Here is a 12,156-nt window from a genome sequence, read left to right as displayed (position 1 = left end):
GGAACCAAGAAATTAGAGCAGAAAGCACTTCACATTGGAATGGGGATTTTGATATCATAATTACCCAAATACCAAAAGTTTCCACATAACAATACATGGTCATGTGTAAGCAGGGTGGTAAAATACAAAGGATCTAGTCTCAGATGTGTTGAGTTTGGACATCTTAAAAGTTGAGATCTGAGTGAAATTCTGCAGCATGGAGAAGCACAGCTCCCTCCTCCATCCCATGGAAGCTGAAGAACGGCTGCTATGATGGATAAATCTGGGCAGGTGTGTAAAGATGGCTTTTAAGAAGAAGATGCAGGAAGGCATTGGACAAATAAAAGGAGATGGTGTCCCACTGTAGAGAGGCGCCTCTAGTTCCTTCAATTGCCTTGGTATTTGTATGCAAATGGGAGATCAGAATGGTACTTCCAATGCATATGGATGAGTGTTTAAGCTCTCAGAAAAACCTGAAATGGAAGGTGGGAAGAAGCTGCCTTATGCCTTATGCTATTGTAAATGACCTTTCTGGGGACAGGAAATGTTCTGCAACTCAACATAATAACCAGAGTGCATTGAAATTACCAGCAAGTATTCATTATTAGCAACTGGGTCCCCAGGGGCAAGCGCAAGCCCTTTATGAGTGCTGGTCAGAAACATAGCCGTGAACTTGGGGTGAATATTATTACACCAGTCCTGTCAAAATATTGATAATACTCAATGAAAAGAGCACAGCTATAGACTGACATTCCTAGACTCTGACATTTGCATTTAAGAAGAAACCAAGGGTCCAATTTAGACACCAAATTGAGGGAAGGTGTCATGAGTCCTGACTGTAACCCAGGCATTTTCCTGAGTGTTTCTCGTGTTTACTTGCCTAATATCTTTGTAAAAGGTGGGAGAGTGGTTCAATTAATCAAGCATTAGCCTCATTTCAAAATAATAAATTCCATGATACAGAGAGCCAAACAAAATCATACAGCAAACACATTTGTATTGTGAGCACATTGATTTAAACATGACCAGATTGGAGCCTATGACAACCTGGACTCTGGGCACCTGATTTTTGCCCAACTACCCTGCTTCTTGTCAGAATTTTGGGAGAGGAAATTCAAATTGAATTCTACCATGGCAGATACCCCTCCATGATCAGTCAGTTCTTCTGGATTCACTAGATCAATCCTTTCCCAACAGAGCATAGCATATTTCTGGGCCCACTCTATCTTCTTGCTGAGAGGGAGCTAAATTCCCTCCCCTAATGCCAGAGCCCCTAGCTCCTATAGATTAGTTCTACTCTCTAGCATGAAAAGAATGAAATATTTATGGAACTGAGGAGTCAAGATGTGAGAAACTAGCTGGAGTTTCATAAACAGCATTTCAGTGTCTCACAACCCCCACCCTAAGATATGAACAGTGAAGTGAGTTTCTGGACTGAGCTGAGGCAGTCCCATCTGCAAAGGCCAGTGACTGCTCCTCTCAGTGCCTGGCCCACAGTGAGAGAGTGGCAAAGATGCTGTTGGGTACATCTTTTTGAACACAAATGTGAAGGTACCTGAGGCCAAAGCTGCTCTCCACCCACTCCCCCAACCTCCATGACAGGAAGATGGGTTCCGTCTGGTTCATCCTCCTCCTCCTTCCAATCCCCTTCTTCTGCCTTTCCAACCGGGCTCTAAAATCTCTCTCAAGGCCCTGACTCAGCTCTCCATTTGAAAACACATTAGTTCTATAAGGTCACTAGGAGTTTTGTCATAAATAACCCAGGAACTCTCAATTTCTTGGGCTCCAAGTTCACTAAGGAACAAACCTTAATTACTTATGACGATTGCAAAGAGTGAAGGAGGTTGTGTGGGTACTGTGCAAAAGACGTGTAAAATTTAGAGGTGGGCAGGTTTTGACCCAAGGAAGCTGAGATCTATTAGGTGGCACATGCTTCATGGCGCTGGTCACTTAAATGAATATACCTTGCTTGTTTATTTGTACTTTTGTTTTTGTCTGGCAATTTTTATAGTCTTAAAGGTCTTTTCCATGTCCCAACTCCTCTTTGCCTATGCTTTCTAATGGCTACACAAACCTCCATGCTATGACTGTACCCCACAGTTGAGTTCCTTTGTGAATGGATGGACAGCCAGTGCTGCATTTGTATTAGAGAAGCTGCCACAGTGATAACCTATAATATATATATATATATATATATATATATATATATATATATATATATATATGAGCAGACAGTCTCTTTTCTGAGTTTATAATCTTCAAAGATGAGATAGATGTTAACTCCTACTTCTTAGTAGAAGGGTAAAAAGACATCTTTGCCCCCTCACCCATTTATTCTCCATGTAACCTTTGATTAGGCAGTTAATCACAAGGACCTGAAAAGATCACCAGGCACACCACTATCATGTATGCAGTATTATATCTAAAATGCGTGTGGGTCTGAGTATCCATAAACATGAAGTGATTGCTGGTAGTTGGAGAAGGCCTTCTGTATGCCATGGACAACCGGGCCTTTAGAGTATCTTCCCATCTTAGTCCTCACAGTTCCATGGTTGATATTCATCTTGTCTCCCTTTAAATGAAAAGTTTGAGCAGAATTGAGGTTATTACACCCCAACAGTACAACCCAGATCACACCCGAATCTGCCTGATTCAAAACCCCCGACTCAACACTACAATATCTCTACTCAGTGTATGAACCATGACTACTGAAAACTGGTAGTTGTCACAGTTTTCTAAAATACTCTTCCGATTCAACACCAGGACAAAGGGTCCTGTTTTTATCAAGAATTTGAAAATGAACGAGGGGGAAACAGCAACAACAAACTGAAAGGCAATTCACTGGTATGGGACGCACCTCAGAAGTCCTGGGTAGATTTCCCAAACCTGCCACAGTAATTAGTCACTCTTGGTCTCTGAGCTTCCATTTACTAATCTGCTAATGATGAGGCTGAGGGTGGGGGAGGGAAGGGATAAATCTGTAGCTTTACCGGCTGTAAATGTCTGCATTGATCTTTGTCTGGGTCTCTGGTATGATCATCTGGGTCTCTGGTATGTTCAGACACTGTGCTCGAGGGGTGGGACAGGGGACACAGGCATAAGCTCTAAATGGCTCCAGAATTCCAGGTCTGGCTGTACTGAGGAGCCAGATCATTCTCCTGGCAAGAAGGTTCTGATGCAGCCAAGAGGTAGAGCCAGAAAGGGAAATGTCTCTTTGCCAAAAGCTGCTGCAGATGGAGGAGCCAGTCTGTCTGGGCAGCCCATGACTTTGAGAGGAGCCATTTGGCAAAGTTCTTGGCAGGAACTACCTTGCAGCATGGGTGCTGGAGACAGCCCTAGGCTGGAGTGATTCCGGGATGCAGCAAAGGTGGCTGGTGGGACAAATAACCATCTGGTGAGCAGGGTGCTGCTCACCTTGCCTCACTGACAGGGAAGAGCAAGTGCCAGTCAGGGAAGCTGAACTCTCCATGACAGGATCTGACAGGCACAACAGACTCTCCTCTCGGCATCAAAGACTCCACGGAAGGTTATAAATCCCTTAGTGTGCCCTTTTGGAAATCAGGAAGACCACACTCTATCCTCCACTGTCACAGTGTGGAGAGTGAATCTACCCATTTAAAACAAAACCATGTGTTCCATGGATAGTGCAGGGTGTGCTGTGAGTAGGGAGTGGCTGGGCAGTTTCAGCATCATTGTTCCAAAGCATCTTCCCATCGATTTGGGCAGACAACACTCTGCCCTTCTCCAAATGTAGTTAACCACACACACACACACACACACACACACACACACACACACACACACACACACCATGCTGCATGTGGCTTCTGTGTTTGTCCCATATCATTGTCAAAAGGTAACCTGGATGGCTTTTTGTGTATCTTTGCCAAGTCTTTTCTAATTCCAAAAATAGAGCAACATGTATTGTTTTGATGTCAGATGTACAAAAGAATTCTTCTCACCCCCCCCCATATGACAAAGAGTTGAGAAAATTCAAAAAGCTATATTATCGATAATGGCGTTCTCTTTTAGGAAGAGTATTCACTAATTTCAGGGAAAAGTGAAATGTGTACGTGTTGTAGGAATCTCATGTCTGGGGCTATACTTTTCTTGCATACACCAGACCCATTAGGGTAAAGACCACAGCTGATTTTATGTGCTTGAGCAAGATACAGTGATAAATATATATATATATATATATGCATAGTCACCTTATAAGCTATCTTTACTACAGACGTTATGATTGCCTACTGCATTTAACGTCACAGCTCTTTGTCACTTTTTAAAAACATTCTACATATCTTTCATCTGAAACAAGTATTTTCTTTCTTTTTACACCATTCTTTTTTCATTTACCCTGATATATACAGAAATAGTCATCAAGAGATTTGGAAACAAACACTACTGGTTCTCAAGAAACATGCAACTCAAGAGAAAAAAGCAGAAGTGTGCCTATGCCAGAGAGTCACCTCCTAGAGGAGCTTTATTTACAAATCAGGATGCTGGCCCATTTTTTTGAAATACTTTTGAAGTTCAGTTTTATGTTAGTGTACAAACTAATAGGTTTCATTATGCCTTTTCAACATGTATCTACCACTGTATTTTGCTCATATTTGCTCCCATGCCTTCTCTTACTTTTGTTCCCCCAAACAGTTTCTCCTCTATTTTCCTATAGTATAGATCTATAATGTAATATAATGTAAATATATAGATAGTTTAGTCTAGATTCCACATAAGAGAAAGCCTGCAATTTTTATATCTAAACCAAAAGCATGTTTTTTAAGGACAAATTTAAGTATGCTACAATGGTGTTTTATTGTAAAAACCTCTTACACTTTGTATATATATATATACATATATATATATGTATAATATACATATATATATATATAGAGAGAGAGAGAGATGAATATGTAGATATAGATATACTTTAGATGTCATAATTTCCTATAAATAACATAATGGGATGGAAATTTGGTATGCTCTTCATTTTGTACAAGTATGTGGATGTACTATAGCTGCAGTCAGTGAGCTTTTCATGACAAGGACAAGAATATATATGCGTTCTCTATTCCATTGTAGCTTGTGAGAAAGCAGTAGTATTAGGAGAGAACCAAGTACATACACACTAATGGGTGTTCGGTGTGTAGAGAAAAGCCTAAAAGAAAAGCAAGTCGCTCCAGACATCAATATTTCCTTCCAGATGTTTCCCCCACCTGTACACACACACACAGACACACACACACACACACACACAAAGAGACAGACACAGAGAGAGATGGACGATAGAGGAAATGCTAGATTGACATGTGACGGTACCATATCTGACATTAGTCTATTTGGACTCGGGTTGCGGGGGTGGGGGGGTTATTCTAAAACCTCTTATAGTAGAACCATAATTTTACTACTCCCTCCATGTTGTAAGTTCAAATTATACCCATTTTTGTTATAATCTTATGATAAATAGTACACTGTCTTTAAATCATGTCTTCACTTGTTTTTTACAACACATTTCTAAAGGTAAGTGCCGGGCAACATGACATGAGCAGCTGTGTGTCTAGGTGACATTTCTAGCTTGCCTTCTGAGAGAGCTGTACCAGTGAATTCTTTATAACCTCTGTGGTACACCCCCCCCCACCTCTGTTCTGGCCACAGTTTGCCTCAACTTCTCATTGCCACAGATTTTAGGGTCTTTAAGTTCATCTCAGGGAAGTAAGAAAAATGTTATAAACTGATTTTTAATACAAACCCTTTGGCCTAGTCTCTCCTGGAGCTCTGGCTCTTTTGCCCTTTCTGAGCAGAGAGGCAGGCTCAGTTCTAAACCATTAAGTGCATTGGTGAGCAGCTTGTTCCCTGGGATGCAGTTGCCCACTTATGTTAAATAAAATTACTTTCATGGTTCCCGGGCATCATTTGTAGATGAGTATATGGAACCTGGTGACCCAGAAATGTTAATTTTCCTCAAACTAGTAAGTAGGTAACTTCAAAGAATTATTGACCCAGTGTGACAACCAGTGTGCTTGTTTAATGAGCTAACCTCTCTTGGGGCCCAAATTTGACATTTCTGAAAGCTGTGCTTTTATTTTTCTGGTTAATACAATGAACATATAGTTGAATGTTATTTGAACTCAGACAAAGCTTGAGAAAGGGAAATTCTGCTTATTGTTGTCTTAAGACTTCCAAACGTCACTAGTTTTCCCCCAAAATTGACACTGTAATTTGGTGGAAATGAAAAACAACGTGAATCAGATTCATTTGATAGATGTGAATAAATTATGACTGCTATGCTTCAAGTGCTTGTGAGTCCATTTTCAAAGCCGGCTGGCTGGCTGCATTTGTGCTGTCTTTAGTTTTTACAGTTGCCAGTCAGTTGGAGGTCTAGTTCACTTGATTTGGATATTTGGGGCATTGCCTTGGAGTCTTGAAGTCAGGATACCAGGTCCTTTGAGGCCTTTTTAAAATTAAAACATTTAACAAAGCGTTAAAAAGGATACAGGGTATGTGATCTACATGTTCAATTCATAAAATTTAAAGATGGGTTGATGGATGGGTGGATGTATGTATGTATGGCTGGCTGGCTGGCTGGCTGGATGGATGGATGGCTGGATGGATGGATGGATGGATGGATGGATGGATAGATGAATGGTTGGCTGAGTGGATAAATATGTATAGGGGTAGGAAGGAAAACCAGGACTGTCTTAGAGGATCATGAATGTTAAGGCATCTTCTAGAAACAAAGAGTTTCAGTGGAGATTTGGACAAATAGTATTAAAATCACCCTTTTATAATACTGAATCTACCAATATCACCAGCCTCTTCTTTTTTGAAGTCAGGAATTAAGGCTGCACAGATATGTGGAGCTATGCTTCTGGGAATTCCTCAATGGCTTTAGCTTAAAAGTAAAACTATGACTTCCCTAGGGCCACGGGGTGGCATCTAACATCCCTGACAGTGGCTGGTTTTTAATCCCATCTCCTGCCCTCTGTGCAGAGCCAGAGATGAAAACAATGCTGAGGTCTTAGCAGGACCTGAACCCTGTGCTGTTGGGGAAAAACACAAAGGCGATCTGATTGTCACGTTGTGTTTCTGTTGCCAACATGCTTAGTCAGTCCCGGAGCTTCCTCAGCACAATATGAGATGGAAATTTTCTGATCGGATTTTTTTTCCCCCGTAAGCCTTAGAAAGTTGGGTTTGAGCCCGCTGTACAAACCAGGTCCTTTTCTTTTTCCAGTAACTTGACAAGCAGGTTGCCTTTGAGTCCCTCACAGGGATCTTTTGTATCTAGACATTGGCACATGCTGAAAGGCAAAACATTTTTTTTCTCTTGTTTGCCCTTTAAGAAGGTTAGTCTGTTCACAGTTTTCCCCCATGCTTATGAATGTTCATGTTCCCTGTCTGTCCACTCATCTTCTCAGCGTGAACTCGGTCTTCAAACTACCTAAGATGGCTTGTGCTGGGTCCCACTACTCTGAACCACTTGTTCTCTCTGTCTCTGCCCTTCCGAGGTATCCACACGCTCTGTACCCAACGGACAGTTTCTCATATAAGTGTTTACTTCCCTGAATGCCCTAAGATCTCTAATAATCACAATTTTATGAAGCATAGATATTCTTCCCACTTCGCAAATGTAGAAACTGGGGTCCAATTTCAGGCCGACAGGAAAAGACAGATGCTGCGTATTTCGTCGCCAACAGAGCAGACCTTTTTTTTTGAAAGGCAATGATTTCACCTTTGCCTAGGTCGTCCTTGGCATGCAGGTGTTTAGTAAATGTTTTTGGAACTCAGTCTTTCATTTGAAAGTACATGGATGATCCCTCTGCAGTTGGAGCAGCAGCTGGTTGCATGATGTTGCTAAAATTCCTTCCTAGGGGAAGACACAAGTCATATGGACCCCTTGTCCTGAGGTCCCAGTGGCAAACAGAGGTATAATTCTGTCAAAGTTCACTCTGGGGAACCAATGAGTTTATTGGGCTTCTTTACAGAGTGTAGATGAGAGGTTACTCATAGTGTGAGTGCCCCGCCCCCCAGCAGGCCACCCCTGAAAGCCTTTATCCAGCAGGAATGGAGGCTTCTGCCTAGCGGCTTAGATGAAGTCCCCTTCCCCTAGTCTTCCTTCCTCTACCTATATTCAGTTGCCCCTCCCCCAGCCACATGCAGTTAAGTCAGAACTACATGCAAGTGATCGGGAGAAGCTGGATACTTAGGTGAGGGTCCCATGACCTTCCCTACCCCCTCTCTATAAGGGGGCACAAACAATCAACAAGCCCGGCTAGGGTAATCCTTTTGAAAAGGGGCGAAGCTGGACCCCACAAGATGATGGTTGCTTGGCTCAAAGGACAGTTACATGTGTAATTTGCATGAGGATTCACATTTGTAGATTCCTGTAAGGATGTTGAAGTCGGGTCCTCTTACCCCAGTTAAAGTTTAAAGATGCAGAGGCGCTCTCAAATGATGCACTATGTGATTATTTTTGTAAGGACTTAGACTCTCTTCTGGCTTGTTTCCATTTTATACTTTCCTTTCTGTTTATTCTGTCATTCTATTCTTGAACCATTCAGCAAGTATTTATTGACCATGAAACCTCATGCATGTTTATGAGTCAGTATGCTATGACATTCATAAGGAAAAATATAACAAGTTATGATAAGCAAAATGTCCTTTGTATAAGCAAACCCCCATATTTTAAGGAAAATTAAAGGTCTCTATATCCATGATAAAATGGCTGTGTACAATTAGGGTTTCTCTTATATAAACTTGTATGTATGTTTATATTATCATATAAGAAAGTTGGCTATCAAAATATTAATGGTAATTATCTCAGGCTGCTAAAATGTTAACTAATTCCTACTCCATATTCCTATAATGTGTGACAGTTGTGAACAACTTTCCACATTGTTTACATAATAAAAACAATAAGCTGTCATTGTACAGAAAAACAATTCATAGAGTGCATGCTATGCCTGGAAGATGAGCCTCTGGATCTCACAGTAGCAGATGCTCACCAGAGTTCTTTCTTTTACTTTGATGACACAAAAATTCCCCAAATGAAAATCAGTTGGAGCTCTGGAGTGGTAGTGACTTGCAGCAAGAATCCTTCTCTAGGCCTCTTACCTGAAGGGCTGGGTAAAAGCATTGACGGTGAGCTTGGCCTTAGCTTCAGTCCTCTCTTAGTCCTTGTCTCTTGATTGAAATAGGAGATGTAAGATGGTATCTCTGACATCAGCTAGTCTTCCTATAGTGGGGGTGGGCAAGGGTCTAGATGAACCAGTGAAAATCAATTGCAGTGATGGAAGACCCATCTGAGAAAAAATGTCCTGAGCCAGTGGGCCAGAGCCAACCCCTCTGCACATGAAAGATCTCACAGGCTTTGTTTATTGACACAGAAGGTAGTTTTAATTGCTCTGAAGGAATTTCTGGCATGCTTTGTCAGAGCTGGTCTTCAAATGTTTAATCAGCGGATTAGTGACAACCGGACCTACTGGAGAGGTCTACACAAGGGGCAGCTGCGAGAGCAATACTGCAATATGACTGTTTGCAGCAGAATAACATGGACAGGAAAACGCCGTCCACACATGAGATGAAGTGGCTTTGTGTTGTAGGTCTGAGAACCCTGGTGTTCTTCATTGGATTCATGACCCAGGCAACCTCCAGGCACTCTGTTGTTGACTTACTGAAAAGTGACCTTGGTAAGGTGATCTAGAGCTGAATTTTGCGCAATTGATCAAACAGATTTCTATCTCTACAACTAGCAACTTCAAAGAATATGCGCTTCCAATTTTAGCTCCAAGGAAACTGTATGCTTAGAATAGCATGATCCATGCTTTAGTTTTACTCACTCTTGGTGACCTACAAAATATTTTAAGAAAAGAACCAGAATAGGAAAAGCAGGCTGATGATATCATACCACAAAGCCATTTTAATCCATAGATAACTTGAAGTTTAGACCATAGTCTAAGATACATATGAAGTTATTAGGGAAATTGCTTCCTTAATTTCTCTCTTTGCTCTTGCAGTTCTTGGATAAGTCACTGGAATAAGGTGGTGAAAAAAATCAGTCAATAGTATTACATATCATCTCTGCTCCATTTATTCAAGATGAACTCCGAAAGAAATTTCTCTTTTCTCTTTGCAGAGAAATGCCCTCTCTAGGTCCTTTCCCTTCGTCCTAATTGGTATAAAATAGAAACTATGCTTTCTTTTTTATTATAAATACGTGTATGTATGTATGTACGTATGTATGTATTTTACATCATGGCTTCAGTTTTCCCTCCCCCCTCACTTCCCAGTCCCTCCCCCACAACCCCTCTCTGTTCTCACCCCCCAATCTCCTCCTCCATTTCTGTTTAGAAAAGGACAGGTTTCCCATGAGTATCAATAAAATGTAGCATATCAAGTTGCAGTAAGACTAAGCACCTCCCTGTGTATTAAGGCTGGGCAAGGCGAGGCTTCATCCTGCAACTGATGGGAACAGATGCAGACCCACGGCCCAACATTAGGTGGAGTTTGGGGAATCCTGCAGAAGATGGGGAGGAAGGATTGTAGGAGCCAGAGGGGTCAAGGTCACCACAAGAAAACTCACAGAATTAACTAACTTGGGTCTATAGGGGGTCACAGACACTGAACTGACAACCAGGGAGCCAGAACCATGGGACTGACCTAGGCACTCTGTATATATGTTACAATTCGTGTAGCTTGGCCATCTTGTGGGACTCCTAACAGTGGGAACAGGGGCCGTCTCTGACTCTTTTATTGGCTCTTGGGACCCTATTCCCCATACTGGGTCACCTTGCCCAGCCTTAATACATGGAGAAATTATGCTTTCTAATGTAGACTAACGAGACAATAACATTGTACTTCGAAGTCTGCATAGGAACATAGGAACACAGAGGCATCTTTGGCAAAATATGCTGATCCCCCCTTTTGAGTTCCTGAGGGTATCTGTGCCATGAATGTTGACATGGTGGTTTGGTATTGCTTTCACAGAAAGATACTTCTGGTCATTTCATACTGCCAAGAACTGATCTGTTTCCATCAAGTCTTCAGGGAACTAGGATCTTTGAGAAAGAACCTCTTTTAACCATGAAAACAGCTTAGCACACTGTTCTATGGATATTTTGGTGCTGATGACATTTTCATCCTCTGGCCTTTCAGATTAGTCTTTTTGTAAACCAGCTTGCCTAAACTGGTGATCAAATTTTGGTCATTGAAGAAATTAGATACAATAGGGGTGCTATCTAATATGCGTATAGGAGTTTTGGATTCCTTCAAACTGTTTGCAAAGCTCTTACAACAGTGAACAGCAAATGAATGTGGCTTTGTTTTTACTTTTTTTTTTTTTTAACAAGGAAGCAGAACCATTGGTGTCAATCAGCGTGTCTATGATCATGGGCCTACTTTGTGCTAGAAAACTTAAGGCTATGGATTCTGAGTCTCGGAATATACCTTTTCTCATGTTAAAGTCCTAGATAATAATTGGATACTCACTTAGAGGCAATCTCAGGCTGGAGAAAAATACTCCTTTGTGCTGAATCTCTGTGCAAGATGGTGACCATCAGTGTCCTTTACAGCAGGTTCCTTGGGGAAAGCAACTTTGTGCGCATTCACCTTAGCTCTTCTTGACTTCTTTTGCCTTGTCCTACTGGACTGTGACTTCATCACCTCTCGTCAAACCTGCAATCACATTCCCCCGCTTATCTTTTTTCTCCCCACTTCTTTTAGCTTCTAGTGACCACCATTCTCTCTCTCATTCTATGAAGTCAGATTTTTTTTTAAAACCTCTACCTATAAGTGAGAATTTGGAGTGTTTGGCTAAATTCTTTGTTGGACCTGGGTAGGAGTTGTGCCTTGTTTCTGAAATCATTGTCTGCTTGACAAATCAAAAGGTTTCAAAGACCATGTCCCTAGCCAGTGATACAAGCCTCAAAGAATTAAACATTCCTTGGTGAGTTCTAAAAGCGCAGGGAAGCCCATGGACGTGGTTCTCCTTCATGACTGTGTATCATACCCAAATACCTAACTCATAGGTATCTGTCTAAGGATTAAATCAGACAACAGTTGTATCTTAGCTAGTTTTGTCCCTGCCATGGACTGAACAGTAAATGGGCAATTGTTCTATTGTTTGCAGTATTTCTACAAGGCTTTAGTGGTCACAAATATAATTCATTCTGGACCATAAAA

General features: G+C 41.5%; 1 protein-coding gene across 9 annotated transcripts in view; it reads left to right on the top strand.

Annotated features, from left to right (window-relative positions):
* The window catches only part of Ppp2r2b (protein phosphatase 2 regulatory subunit Bbeta), a 404,023-nt gene that overhangs the window by 157,010 nt on the left and 234,857 nt on the right, over positions 1-12,156 (top strand). The window lies entirely within an intron of this gene.

Source organism: Peromyscus californicus, unplaced genomic scaffold (genome assembly GCF_007827085.1).
Source record: "Peromyscus californicus insignis strain IS unplaced genomic scaffold, ASM782708v3 Scaffold_17__1_contigs__length_78620276, whole genome shotgun sequence".
Classification (NCBI taxonomy): domain Eukaryota; kingdom Metazoa; phylum Chordata; class Mammalia; order Rodentia; family Cricetidae; genus Peromyscus; species Peromyscus californicus.
The sequence above is the reverse complement of the archived record's forward strand: the minus strand, read 5'-3'. Positions and strand labels throughout refer to the sequence as shown.